Genomic DNA, 14,475 nt, shown 5'->3' on the forward strand with positions numbered 1-14,475 from the left:
GTCTTTCCTGCCAATACACTATGATGATTACTGTAGTATTTAACTAGGCTACATAAATCACAGTAGCATAAACTGATTTGTTGAACGGACCAGGTGATGGGCTGACTGGTCCTGTCTAACTTCTGTGTACTGGGTGCCATTGTGCAGGGTGTTAAGGCAGCCTTCCTCCACTGCAGTCCCTATGGTCCTGGACCCTCTGGCTGGTGGGGTGGGCTGCTTTCAGCTGGGGGGGACTCTATCAGCTGCTCCCACGAGAGGCATTTGACGCATTTGACACCAACAAGGTTTAACTTTAAAACCAGATTAAACCATGGTTTAAGTTTAAATTCTGTTGCACGTTAACTGTGTTTTAATCACATGAAGGTGTGTGTGTGTGTGTGTGTGTGACTGTAATCACATGAAGCTGGCTCTAGAGTCTGTGTGTGTGTGTGTGACTGACTTGACACATAGTTAGTTAGTAGCAGCATCCTGTGTCAGTCTGATTTAGCTGTGTCTCTGTTTATAAACATTTAAACGAGCGCCAGGTGGATTGTTTATGAAGTTAACGAGCTCTGGCCTGAGGATCAGAGGTTACCACGCCGATAGGGGCCCCCGCAGGCTGAGACAGACAGAAACGTGGAGAAAAAGAGCCATTTTCTGCCTCTGCACCGGTCTCACATTTAGGCTTAGCATGACAAAACGGTAACTCCTATCAGAACAAAACACAGATCAACGTTGCTCTAAGGACTTACTGAAAATTTTGGTACGATTTGGTGTTTCTACAGTAAATATTTTGGCGACGGTGGCAGTTTTAAAACATCAGGCCGTTCTGCTTCTCTCAGAAAATATTTGTATAGAGGGTATGCACATGACGTCACGGTACTCGGAAGCTGCTGTGGAACGTCCACTGAGTGGCAAAAAGACGAGTGGCAGAGCCGCCAAAGTTTAAAAACGAGCAAGTAACGAAGCGATTTTCTCCAAGCCCATACAAGTCTGACATGTCTAGCTTTGCCAGCATGTAAAGCATGCATGACCTAACAGAGCTGCTAAAAATCTTGAGGATACGTCTCACTTTGACCGAGTTACATTCAAGAACCTGTTCTCAATGACGGAAAGTAAATTCACTGGAGCGGTCATTTTTTTCGATCGATCAGCTGTGTTTACAGTTTCAGGTGTCATAGTTATGATGTTTAGACAGATAAATTAGTCCTCTGACACATCCTACAGTTTGACTGGTCAGAGTTTTTCAGAATAAAAGCAGTTCGTGTTTTAGTGTCGGGAGTCACGGTCAGGACAACAGTAACAGCTGTAATCTCGTCCCTCTGCACAATAACAGTGAGCCTGTCAGTCAATCTGCAGGTACCGCGGTCACACTGCGTGTTACAGGAAGTGTCCGTGGAGCAGACGGTTTTGGGGAGCTGGTTGTCGATTCCTTTTGACATCAATTTGTTTTGATAAGACATTTTATCCAGTTTATGAGTCCACCGCTATCCGCCAGCATGTTGAGGGACGCTCGTTTTGCCACTCAGTCCGATCGAACGGGGCGTTGCCGAGGGCAACGTGACGTAAACGCATACCCTCTATTGATAGCTTTCATGTGACGTCACGGCCCGTATGGAACGCCCCCCTGGCGGTCAAAACAATCCACTTCCCCGCTGTCCGCGGATTAGGACAAGGCAGAAAAACACACACTGCTCCCTGCTGCTTCAAAAATACCGGTGTTATGGCCCAACTGGTGTCTGATTTAACTGGTTACCGAACCGAACAACAGCTGTGCTGCACTTCCGTCCGCAGATTTGTCACAAATTCACAAATAAAGCCGCAGTTCACATGTTACTGCAGCCAATATGCGTCTGTGAGTGAACCTGTTCCTCCAATCTACGGACAGTCAGCGCCACACTACTCTCACTCTGCACAATACTGCACAGTATGACAAAGCCTGTCATGTTAAAGTTACGAACTAATGGAAAACACTCTGAAAATACGCTAAACAACACCGGTCATCGTCCTCGCCGCGCCGCGGTCGGTCCCGACCCTCGTTACCGTGTCACTGCCGCCGCGGGCGGTGCTGTTGCCGGTGTCCGGTGGCGGGCGGTCCCGCCGGGTTACCATCGCCGCCGCCGCCCCTGCTGCTATCGGACCGCCGTCATCGTTGCCGTCGGTAGCGGTGCGTAGCAAAGCTCCGGGGGGTAAAGAGGGGGCAGCTGGTCACCGTGCAGCCCAGCTAAGGGCTCTGGTTTGTGGGTGAGAGGAGCAGGGAGCCTGGGCTCAGTGGGCTGGAGCTCAGACTGTGGAGCTCAGCGGAGCTGCGGTACCAGGACGGTGTTCCCGTACAGGAAAGTTACAGGTACATTTCTACCACTTCAATGAGTTCAGAAACATTATTTTAAGATTAAAAAAAACTACAAAATGGGGCTTTTAATCAGAAACCAGTTGAGCCATAACACCGGAGGTATTGGTTGCAAGCGGTGGAGGATGATGGATTCTCCACCAGGTAATAAACATCGCCCAACTGGAGCTTCGGCAGGGAACTGGTCATTTTAAACAGCTCGTATACAGCAGCTGGTGTTGAATATGGGTCACAAGTGCCCAAAACTTCAAAGTTGTTTTTATATCTTTCTTTCTCGGCCGCTGACAGATGATTTAAGTCATTACTCGGTTGTTTGTCCATAGAAAGTCCATTGCGGGGCCACTTTGGAATGTTGCTTTTTGACCGCCAGGGCCCTGGGAAGTGACGTCAGTGAAAGCTATCAATTGGAGTCAATGAGGAGCAGAGACAGACGTGGCCGCACTTAGAGGCTCCAAGTTTAAATTCTGTAAGTCTCTCTGATATTTTGAGCAGATGATGAGTGACAGGACAAGTTTGTCTTACAAATTCTGAAAAAATTATGTGTGTAGAGTGTAAATTGTGGCCGGGCCGAGTTTGGAAAGAGAAAAAATCTGGAGTTTTTCTGGCATCTCTCCCACTCTAACCGATGATGTCACGCACTCTAACACGAAGATTCCGTCCAATACACACCCATTATAATCTCATAATTTCTCCAAAAATGATCATGGTCATTGAACAGGGATTGATCAAAAACTATATGACCTATCAAAACGTGGAGTAATACGCCAATACACAAGACTTGTGCCTACTGTTTAAAGTTTAAATGGAGTCTCTAGGTGAAAGTATGCCTGAGCAGTAGACGTTTGTTAAACTCCAATGATTGGTCTTGAAAAAAAAATTCGTAAACTGTTGAGAAAAGTAATAGCATACCGATCCCGATCAAACCGCACGTTTTGATATATAATTTGTAGTAGTGAACTAGTAGTGAATCGAAAATCGTCCGGAAGATGAAAAAAAAAATAACTAGGAAAAAATCCACACAATAACAGTAGTGCCCGGGCTATTTCATAGCTGTTGGGACCAGTGCCCGGTGCGATTGCCCGTGGCCCTAACTATGGAAGTTTTTAATAGTCAAAATACAGACGTTGTCATGACAAAATACAGACGTTGTCATGACGTGAACCCATGTTGCTGTAAACAAAAATACGTCTTTGCTGTAAAAAAAAAAAAAAAAAAAAAAAAGATTGTTGATTCGGAGGATACCCGGCGGCCCCTACAGTATGCGGGGGCTGTGGGGTGTAGGTTACTTAAAATCATTACGTTTTTTGACAAAATCCAGCTTTATAATGGGTGTGTGTTGCGTCTAACGAGCACAGCTAGAGTGGTGACATCGTCAGCCAGAGTGGAGAGAGGCAAAAAAACATTCTAGAGTTTTTCTGGCTAAACTGTCAGCACGGCCACAAATTAAACTCTAGACACATAATTTTCTCAATTTTGCTAGCCACACTTGTCTTCTGGCTAAAATTCTGGTCAAAAATGCAAAGAGACTTAGATAATAATTTAAAATATTTTTTAAATGCAGCCAGGGAGCTCTCTGCTCTCATTCACCCCAATGCATTTTTTTCACAGCAGCAGTAGAAGGAGCTCAACTTTGGAGGGTGTGTGTGTGTGTGCGCGCGCTGAGCGGACACGTCTAGAGAGACACGCGTCTATATGGGACAGGCTTTTATTTAATTTAGAACAAACCTTTATATGCTCAGCAAAGATGGAAAATATAGGCTATAGTCTAATATAATAAAATGGTTCTGTTGTTTGGCCACTGTTTAAAAGAGTCAGAATATAAGGAAAGAATCGTATCCAGAGCAGCATCATTTACAAGTTTAATCAGCACCAATTAAACTTCTTCTAAATAAACGTAAACATTCAATAACTCGGGTCAGGTCGGACCGCAGGCTTCTTTTTATTTTTCTTCATCACAGGAGAAATAAGGCGTGCGCTGCGCTCACCTCGCTACTCTCTGCGGTGCTCTGGTTGTGATTTGTCTGCCGCCTTGAATCCGCCTTTTATACGCGCGCGCTCACAGATTCACAGGCATGACGTATTGATAAATAATGCACTTGATAGACTCACGAATTCAAATCGAAATGCAGCAGTTATCGGCAGCAGTGAAGGTGTGTGTGGTGGTGACTTGGCTCTTAAAAACACAGATACAACAAAAAATGCCCCTCAATTACTGAGATGCAGATTTGCACGGGACTAGTTTTACCACGGGACGTCGGTCTTTGGTGAAATATAGTAGGTAATTTGCGGGGGAAATTTGACTGCAAAAAAGTAGCACATGTCCCTAAATCTCCTGTGTACCTGTTGGGGATGGGGATGTAAGGCTCTCGAGGCTGAGGAGGCAGGGTGGCCCCGGACCTGGGGGATGCGGCCCTGGTGCCGGCCGCAGCTGGCGCATCAGATGGCGAACCCAGTCCATGGGCAGCTCCAGCGAGGTACGAGACTTGTGCTGCCACGTTGTCCAAACGTCCGCCGATTTCCGCCACGTTCGTGGTTAATTGTTGTAGAGTCTCAATTATGTGAGCAAACGCAGACTCGTGCTGTCCGAGCAAAACACCATGAGCTGTTATCGCCTTGTTGAAGCGGTCCGACTCCTCTTGGTCCATCTTGGCCAGATTATTCTGTCAGGTGGGAGGTTTTTGGACCAGAGTTTGGAGCCGGACTCAGGGGTGCAAGTAATGAAAAGAGTTTATTAACAAAAATGGTAAGTCCAAAGTACAAACAAAAAACAACCACCAACTGAGGGGCGAGAACTGAAAAGGTGGTGGCGGCAGGGGACGAGCTGACCCAAGGCACGGTGGACTCCAAACGTGGCTGTCTGAAAACAGGGAAACAAAACGGAGGAATTACTAAAAAGGTGCTGGCAGAACAGGCAAGACTTACTGAATGAGAGGCCGTGGTGACTACCGCATGGAACGGAATAATCTGGCAGCTGGGTGCACTGGTGAAGGAGTTTTTGAGGAGCTTGATGAAGGTGGAATTGGATGCAGGTGTGCAACCTGGAAGTGGGTCAGCTCCGCCCCCTGTCACCACACACCTAAACGGAGGGAAGAAAAAAAGAGAAACACAAACACAGGCCAACACAAAATCCAAATCAAACAAAAACCATGACAACACACACACACACACACACACACACACACACATCAAAACACACAGGTAACATACAAATGCGCGCGGAAGCGCGCACTCCTCTCCCACACTCTAACACACACAGGTAACTTCATGTGATTACACACACACACACACGGGTCCATGGCACTGGTCCGACCTCCCATTAGTTCGACCTCCCATTGGTTCGAACTCCCATTGGTCCGACAATCGGAGTAATGAGAGTTCGAACTAATGGGAGGTCCTCATTAGTTCGAACTGGACTAGTTATTAGTCCAACTCTCCATTCTTACCGTTCACTATGCATTTATATCATTATTCATATAGGCTCCACCTGTCAATAAGACACCAGACATGAAAACAGGTCATGGGTGAAAAAGGTGAGAAGGATCCGACTCCTCTAGGGGGGTCGGGGGGCATGCTCCCCCGGAAGAAAAATTTGAATATTTCATATTTGAAAGCATTAATCTGATGCATTTTGAGAAGAAATTCAAGAAAAAGTACAAGACAGTATGAGTGTATGATAAAGTATGGTCACATTATGCTATATAACGTTATTAGTGTTGTCACGATACCAACATGTTGGTACTGGTATTGGTACCAACATGTTTTTTGATACTTTTCCAAATACAAAGAGAACACAAAAAATGTCATTATTGACTTTACTTTAATAGAAAATCTTAGAACTATTATGCATCAGTAAATAATCAATCACTGCTGCTGCAGGATTAAAATTGAAATTTCCATCAATATCAATTTGAACTCTTCCTAAATTAAAACATTAGTGGTCTGTTTAAAAATGAATATCAACTTGTTCTCTTTGCATTATTTGAGGTCTGAAAACACTGCATCTTTTTTTGTTATTTTGACCAGTTGTAATTTTTGGGGGAAATTGTTATCAGTATTTTATAGAATGAAACACAAACGACCATTTTACTCAAACACACACCTATTGTTTCCCATACGTAGACCAATGTGGTGCAGCGCCACAGAATCAAGACCAAGCCACAAATTGACTCTGCTTTTTTTTTTTTCATCAACGCAATATCGTTCCGTTAATTCATCTCTGCATAGCGCTCCTTCGCTGAGAGAGAGAGAGAGAGAGAAGCGTGCATGCATGTTAGTGGTGGTAAAAACGAAACTTATCAACCAACTTGCATTAATTAACGAGTCTGTGGTGGCCCGTCTCTCTCTAGCGCGCTGGTGCACAGTCACACACACACAAACGCAGGCACATGGACAGGTCGCGCTGTAACGGCTCAAATTACAATGTGGCGACTTCACGCAGCGGCGTCACCGCTGCCGCCGCTCTGGACTGCACCGTACAATTCACAACCACAACCCAATCAGGTGCTCTCGCGCTTGTGGGTGTTTTCCTCTTCTTCTACTTTTTTTCTCTTCTCAATTCAAGGCTCTTGTAATCTATACATCCAAATCCCGATCACTTGTCACTTGACCCCCCCCCCCCCCCCCCCCCCCCTCAAAAATATTTTCTCATCGGATCTGCACGATTCACGTAGGTCATCTATTTTGGTTTCAAAACGGCGAATTTCGCCGAAAGGTGAGTGATTTTCATGCCTGAGACACACGTGGAAGAAGAGGTGCAGTTTATTGTGTTTCACCAACGAGGAGCTGTCATTACGCACGACTTCATTGCGCGCTCATTAGTGTCCGTAATTAAACCTTGACACTCATCAAATCAAACTTACATTACAGACAGGTATACAGACAGGTGGATTGGGTTCTCTCTCTCTCTCTCCCACTCCGAACAGACAGACGGACGCAATCAGAAAGGAAACGGAGGCTGCGCATTGATCCTTTTTTCCTTTCTGGGATCAAACGGATCATGTGCATAATTAACTGCAAAACAAGCACTTCATATTAATAACATATAACGCTCATTATGCTTCCAGCCTGTCTAGCCTCTACCTGGTGTTTTTACTTAACCAACTCCTTTCTTCATTGCCTGAACCCAACCAAAGCTAAATTTACTTCTTTTTTTTCCTCTCAGTCTGCTGTCAGCAGGAGCGACGGCTGCAGCAGGCTTGCGCCCGTGAAGTGAGCTCAAGCCGGCCAGGTTCAGCCACGCTCGAGCGGAGGGGGGGAGAGGAAAAAAAGTGTATTTCTTTTACTCTGTACTCTGGGAGGGGGGGCTTTGATTATCAGTTTACATATCTTGATCAGCATTTATGATGGTTGTGCGCGATCTGACATGATCTGGCTCTCTGACTGAATATGGTGATATTCTGGGCCGTGCGTGTATGTGTGTGATGTGCGTTTCTGTTATGAGAGCTCTCTCTTTCAGTAATTCTCGTTATTTTGCTCGTATAGAGAGAGAGAGAGAGAGAGAGAAAGCTGCATGCTCCTATCAATGGAAGAGCTTGTCACAAAGTAGCGATGACAGTTCGAACTAACGGGACCACCCATTGGTTCGACCTCCTATTGGTCCGACTTGTGGTTGATTTTGTCGGAGTAACGGGAGGTCGAACCAATGGGAGGTCGGACCAGTGGGCAGTTCCACACACACACACACACACACACACACACACACACACACACACACACACACACACACACACACACACACACACACACACACTTAACCTAACGTGGTTACAGCTCCTCTATATCAGTGCTTTTAGAAAGATGATCATGTGTCTGTCTGATCAGCTCTGTCTTGACCTTAAGATCGTGGGTTTGATTCCCATGTTGACAGAGATGGCAAAACCGGCAGTAGCCCCGTGGGCCTTTCAAAATTTCCCCAGAGGAAATTTTCTAGTTATTATTATTATTATTAGGGTCCGGGCAGCGCATGAACCAGGATACTCCACATTCTCAATTTGTTGTGCTTTACATTCCCTGCTTTCTTTCCTTGTCATCCTGGCACCATCTCTGACTGGCCATCCATCTCTATTTCTTGATCCGTCGCCTCAGATGTTGAGCGCCTTACTGAAGCTGAAACATACATGCACAAATGGTTTGAAATTAACATTTTGTATCATTGGGTAATAGGGCTGCCACAAACGATTATTTTGATAGTCGACTAGTCACCGACTATTTTTTTCGATTAGTCGACTAATCAGATCATACGTAAATTGAATGTAAAACATACATCTTATCGCACTCTTATATAACCATAATTACCTTTCAGCTTGAAGTGTTTAAGGTATATGCTAACTAAAAGGACAATTAAGATGATAGTTCATTAAACTTTTAATGAAATATGCAGCTTGTAGCAACAAACAATTATTTAACTGTAGCATAAAGTGCAAACAGCTGAGTAAAATAAGGATAAGGCACTGGCCTAAACAACACCAAAATGAATACTTAAGTTTTGGTTTGTCTTTCCTTCATTTGTCTCTGGCATCAAACATATATGAATAAAATGAGGTAGACACCTGAAACTAAGGAATTATTCACAATATAATGTTTTGGTCTCACTCAAATATATAAAAATATAACAGAAGTAGCCTACATTTTGTGCTCAGTGTAAATAATTGTCGTTCTGTTAAAAAAAAAAAATCGAATAGTTTGAGACAATCGTCTTGTCTGAAAAAATGTAAATGTCCTTTTTACTGTCACAGAAGGAGAAACATGGAAAGACTCCACCAGAAAGTTCTGTGTGAAACTCTGTCAAGTGAAAACAAGTGAAACTGAGGCGCAGCTCAAACTCTGCAAGGTGCGGACTGTGATGGGAAGCTATTGACGTAGTTTTACGCCGGGAGAGAAGACTTCTTCGTTAAGATGAGCGCTCATTACGTGACCAGGACCGCTGTGACCAGAAGCTTACATTATTCTCCAACACCGACTCTCAAAGTCCGCGATTTTATTTTTAAGTGACGAACGGCTGTTATTCAGTCCATGATTTAAAACGATGGACCGGCGGTACCGCTAGTATCGCTTCTCATTTAAAATGACAGACGAGAGAGAGAGAGAGAGAGAGAGAGCGGCGGGGGGGGCTACACCGGTGCCACTTGATGACGGACAAGAGAGGGTAGAGAGAGAACACCTGTACTAACTCATCTTGAGTGAACGAGCGCGCGTGTGTTTTGTGGGCGGCTAAAGGTGCTGCAGCAGTTTTGAGTGAAAAACAAAGTAAAAAAAAAAAAAAAAAAAACGGCGCATCGACTATTAAATTAGTTGTCGACGATTTTAATAGTCGACATAATCGTGACTAGTCGACTAATCGTTGCAGCCCTATTGGGTAATAAGGCTACTGTTATTCTATTAAAACTGATCCTGATGACAACATTCTGGTGTTAGATCTCAAGTGTTTCGTTCAAAGAAAAAGTGAGCACACTCCTAATGATATCAAGTCCAAATTGTATAGATAAATCAATATAATATCAATATGTATTTTTTCGATTTAAACATAAGTATTACACTACAGGTATCAAGGCCAACTTACCAATAACAACATTTCGTAACTTATTGTGGACATGTACGGTATGAAATGATGGTGCTTCCGGCAAAAACTGTAGTTTCAATGCAAGAGACGATTGTCTATGTCACCAGGGCCCAGTATTTCAAAACTTGTAATCTGGATCAGAATAATCCGGATAATGAAATCCTCCTTTTCTCAGTCTTGGATCACGGTGATCCTGCTGGCTTTATCTGAGTATTTCAAAACACTGGCAGGGTGGATCACCGTGATCCCTACCTGGCCGGATATGGATTTCCAAATCTCAAGTCTCCGCCTCCGGATCTGAAACATGGCGGACTACTTCACCAAAGGAGCAGCTGGGAGCGCGACTTTCACCTCAAAAGTGTAAGTTTACTGCCGTCTAATGTGTAGCGGTTTTAAGACCATACGAACGCCAACCAACACATCATGCAAGCCAACTATTTGATTTGTCACCTACTTGAAACGAGAGCGTAACGATCCCTAATTGATCCACAGCCGTGCTAACGGGAGCTAACTCGGCTCCATTGACTTGTGTGTTAAGCAGCTAGCGGGCTAGCGACGTAGCTGCTGTGTTGATCAATTTTGCGGACTTTGGTTTAATTTACAAGGGAATTAATCTGACGTACATCATACTTTAACTGTTTTACACTTACACCAATCTGTTCAGAGTTTATTAACGTTATGCAGGGGACTTTTTTTCTTTTTAAAGCAGGCTACCTGTGCTGTGTGCACTGCAGACCACACTGCTGCAGTAATTAGGAGTAACATTAACTTACACAGCACGTGAACAATACAGTTCATTCAGAAGTGTCAGTAATGATGGTGATATCATGTTTTTGACCATTTCTGTGACTATTGTTTATTTCTGACTATGACAAAGATATACTCATACACCGTCTCTTTTTACTTTCAGAGCCCACTCACAGCCATAGACCACTCAGCAATACCACTGCTAATAAGGACAACAGTGCAACAAGAGTCTTGGAAATCCTTGGAAACCTTGGTGTTTGGATTTTGAATGAAGTGCTTGAAACTGTACTTGAAATAAAGCCATTGAAACTGCTTGAAATTGTGATTGCATTATTTTTCATAGCATAAGCCTATAGCTTGGTCAGTGACCCGATTAGAAACACTTTCCTCTTAATTTGTCTTCCTTATGTAGCCTAGAAGCCTCTCACTAAACATGATTACCGTATGTTCATTTATCGCACAATAACATTTGATTTGATGAAGTAAAATAATCAGTTTGTATACAAACACGTTTTGAAATACATTACTGCATGTTTAAAAATATCATTCACTTTACAAGCATTGTAAAAATGCATTTTCAAGTTTATTTTGAAGTCAAATTTGTCTTCATTAAATCAGAAGCATGAAAATATGCCTTGTAAATGCTTGGAAAGTGCTTGAATGTGATTTAAATTAATAAATACAGCAGTTTCAAGATGTATGGCCAAACAATATTTTTTTGCCATGTTTTAAATTTCTTCAATTACTTCAATTATTTGTTAAAACCTAAAAACTAACAATTTAGATTAAGTGTAATGAACATATTGAGTAACAAAATCAAGGAAAGTGGAGCTGAGACATTGTCAATCCAAGTCAAATCCACCTCTGAGGTGGGATCAGAATGATCCTGAAATTTTGGTATCAAGTTGATCCTGATATCTGACTTAACTTTTGAAATACCCAAATCAGCCTTTTATCTGGATTCAAGGGAGGATTGGATTACCAGAGCTGAAACCCTGATCTTCAGGATCAGGATTCTCCTGATCTGTGTTGAAATACCCAGTTTTCAGATCAGATCTAGATTTAATCCAATCCGACCAGGATAATCCTGTCAGATCACGTTTGAAATACTGGGCCCAGGTGTGTGTGAGACTGTGGCTGCATTGTTTCACTGCAGTTCAACTCACAACTCTCCCCGTTAATAAACTGACCGAGTATAAAATCCATGTTTAATCTAATGCAATCTACTGTATAGTACAAAAGATAAAAGCGTCACCATTAGGGCTGTCACTTTTTATTCGACATTCGAATATTCGTTCGAATGTGGGGGGAAAAGTTCGTATTCGAGCAGTAATGACCTGCTCGATATGCAGGCTGCAGCAAAGATACTCTATTTACCGTCTTTGGCTGCAGTGCCCGGTGCCTGCATAGCGCCCCGGAGCGTCCACCGGACGCGGAAGGGCCGCGAACAGCCGAGAAACGGAGCCAGTTTACTTTCTGTGCCCATATTAATCGCTGGTGTGGTGTCGCGGCGTGCACCTCCGCGGCCGGCTCGCGCCGTGCAGCGTCTGGTCTATTTTGTGTGAGAGCCGCGAGCAATCGCGTCAAGCTGGGCAGGAAGTCAAACATGAAACAACGAGAGTATCCGGTCAATTTTCAAAATAAAACACCGCGACTGTGTGCGGCGCGGGGGGGGGGGGGGGTTGTAATATTCGAATATATCCGAACGAATTACGGGTCATTCAATAATCGTTCGAACCTCATTTTTCTAAAAACTGACAGCCCTAGTCACCATTCTTACAGATGACCTGATAATCTATTTATCTAATCTTAGCAGAGAAAACATGTGTGAATACTCACAGGTTTACTGTACAAGCTGGATGTCTGCTGTGTCTCACTGCTGGTTGTCGTTGGAGCACTGCTGGTGCACCTCGTTGTACAGATCTCACTGCTGGTGTGCGTTGGAGGAGCACAGATCTCACTGCTGGTGCACCTTGTTGAGAGCCTATAGCTTCATTGTAGTTATCTGGAGAAAAGGAAAAAAGGAAAAAAAAAAACAGAGATATTTTAAGTAATACACAACATAACATTAGCTGACACTAAAAGGTGGAGTTCTTAAATTAATTAATTCAGACTAAATATATATTTTTATGGAAAAGCAATACTTGAAAAAATAAAGCTTTTAATAAGCATTCTCCATATTCAACCTTTGAATTGAGAATTAATAAGGAATGACATGACATATTTCTTGGCTTAGCTATCAAAACATCATTCTTTTTTAAAATAATTTCTACACAGGCATTTTCTCTACTTCAAAGTGGCTTGTCTGCTTTTTTCCACTCTGTACATGGCTGCGCAGACCTCAAACAGTCAAAAACTACATAGTATTATGTATACACAATTTGCTAAGGTTGCTGTAGTGTGTGTTGTATTAACTCTGATTTGTATGTATACAAATCAGAGTTAATACAACACACACTACAGCAACCTTGTGAAATGTGTGATTTAAACAATTCAGTGTGAATCTGGATCATACAGCTAAAATCACCCTATTCATCCATTCAACAGTTTATATAGCCTGAGCTTTGAAAGCACAGAAAGATTTATTGCGCCACTCTCATTTTTATGTTTAAAAACGCGCGGGACAATCTGACCGAGTGCCCAGTTTCTTTATGAACATGAAATAGCATACAGCCTACCTGGCAGAAGGATTAATATTACGGTCAGTCCCGGTTTCCACATGCGCGCGCGTGCACACACGCGCACACACGCGCACACACACACACACACACACACCTGAAAAATGAAAAGAAAGTGCAGGTTAGCTAACAACATGTGGCACTAGCCATTTTATAAACAAAAAGAGGAAAACACTGTCAGCCTTTTATGCTAAAGGACGTGCTCGCCTGTTCGGGAGCTATATGTTTTAAAAAATACAACTTAAACCAATCCTTACTATCGAAATTAAAGTAATTAATATGAAACAATGGCGGAGCTCATAGCTCATGATGCACCTACCAGGGAGACAACGAGGTCCGACTGCTGCAGGGGTGCTGCATTTAATTACCATAGGACAAATAAGTTTCAGTGTTGTGTGATGAGTTTTTATGGCAAGTGGAATCACACTACTCCTTAACTCGGTTACTATAGCGCCCACAACAAAATGTCTGCTAACATTATACTTAGTCTATCACTTACTCAAAATTAATAAGCAGGTTTAACAGCAAAACAGTGCAGTCCATCCTCTCCTGAGCCGCATTTTAGGCTAACGCTAATCGTTAGCCACATAGCTAACGTTAGTCGAGCTAGACATTAGCGCCCTTGTTAACATTCAGGCTAGACTCTAGACAGAAATTATCTTTGTATGCTAACTGCCAACGCACTGTCTCAAAAACGAATGTTATCATTAACAAAACATTTATGTATTTCACTCACCACTTGTCTTTGTTGGATGCCTCACCAGAATGCAGCAATCAGCACTGGCTGGCAAACCCTCGACAACCACTAGGCGGGATTGCTTTTCCGGTGACGTTAGTCAACTGGACCGTTATGAATTTGAAAAAATTCAAAAAATTCAAAAAAAAAAAAATAAATCGATTTTTTTTTTAATTCTCTATGATTTTTCAGTCTCCTACATAGACTGTATAAAAAAAGAGGTCTCCTATTATTATTATTATTATTATTATTATTATTATTATTATTATTATTATTGTTGTTATTATCATTATCATTATTATAGCTGCACATAATTTTTATTCATTTATTTTTTATCAAATCTGTAATAAACAACCATTCGCTCAACTTAGCCTCACATAATGTGGCCCAGAGATCTGATTTGATATATGGGCCAGATACTACACTC

At 42.8% G+C, this 14,475-nt stretch overlaps 1 long non-coding RNA gene across 1 annotated transcript; it reads right to left on the reverse strand.

The window, feature by feature from the left end:
• Positions 1-8,328: 8,328 nt before the first annotated feature.
• LOC311000340 lies at positions 8,329-13,384 on the reverse strand. The gene is made up of 3 exons (XR_014596082.1): positions 13,313-13,384; positions 12,474-12,639; positions 8,329-8,434 (listed from the first exon to the last, which is right to left on the reverse strand). It is a non-coding gene; the product is annotated as an uncharacterized lncRNA (long non-coding RNA).
• Between the last annotated feature and the right edge of the window lie 1,091 nt (positions 13,385-14,475).

Source organism: Trachurus trachurus, assembly GCF_905171665.1.
Source record: "Trachurus trachurus genome assembly, chromosome: 17".
Lineage (NCBI taxonomy): Eukaryota > Metazoa > Chordata > Actinopteri > Carangiformes > Carangidae > Trachurus > Trachurus trachurus.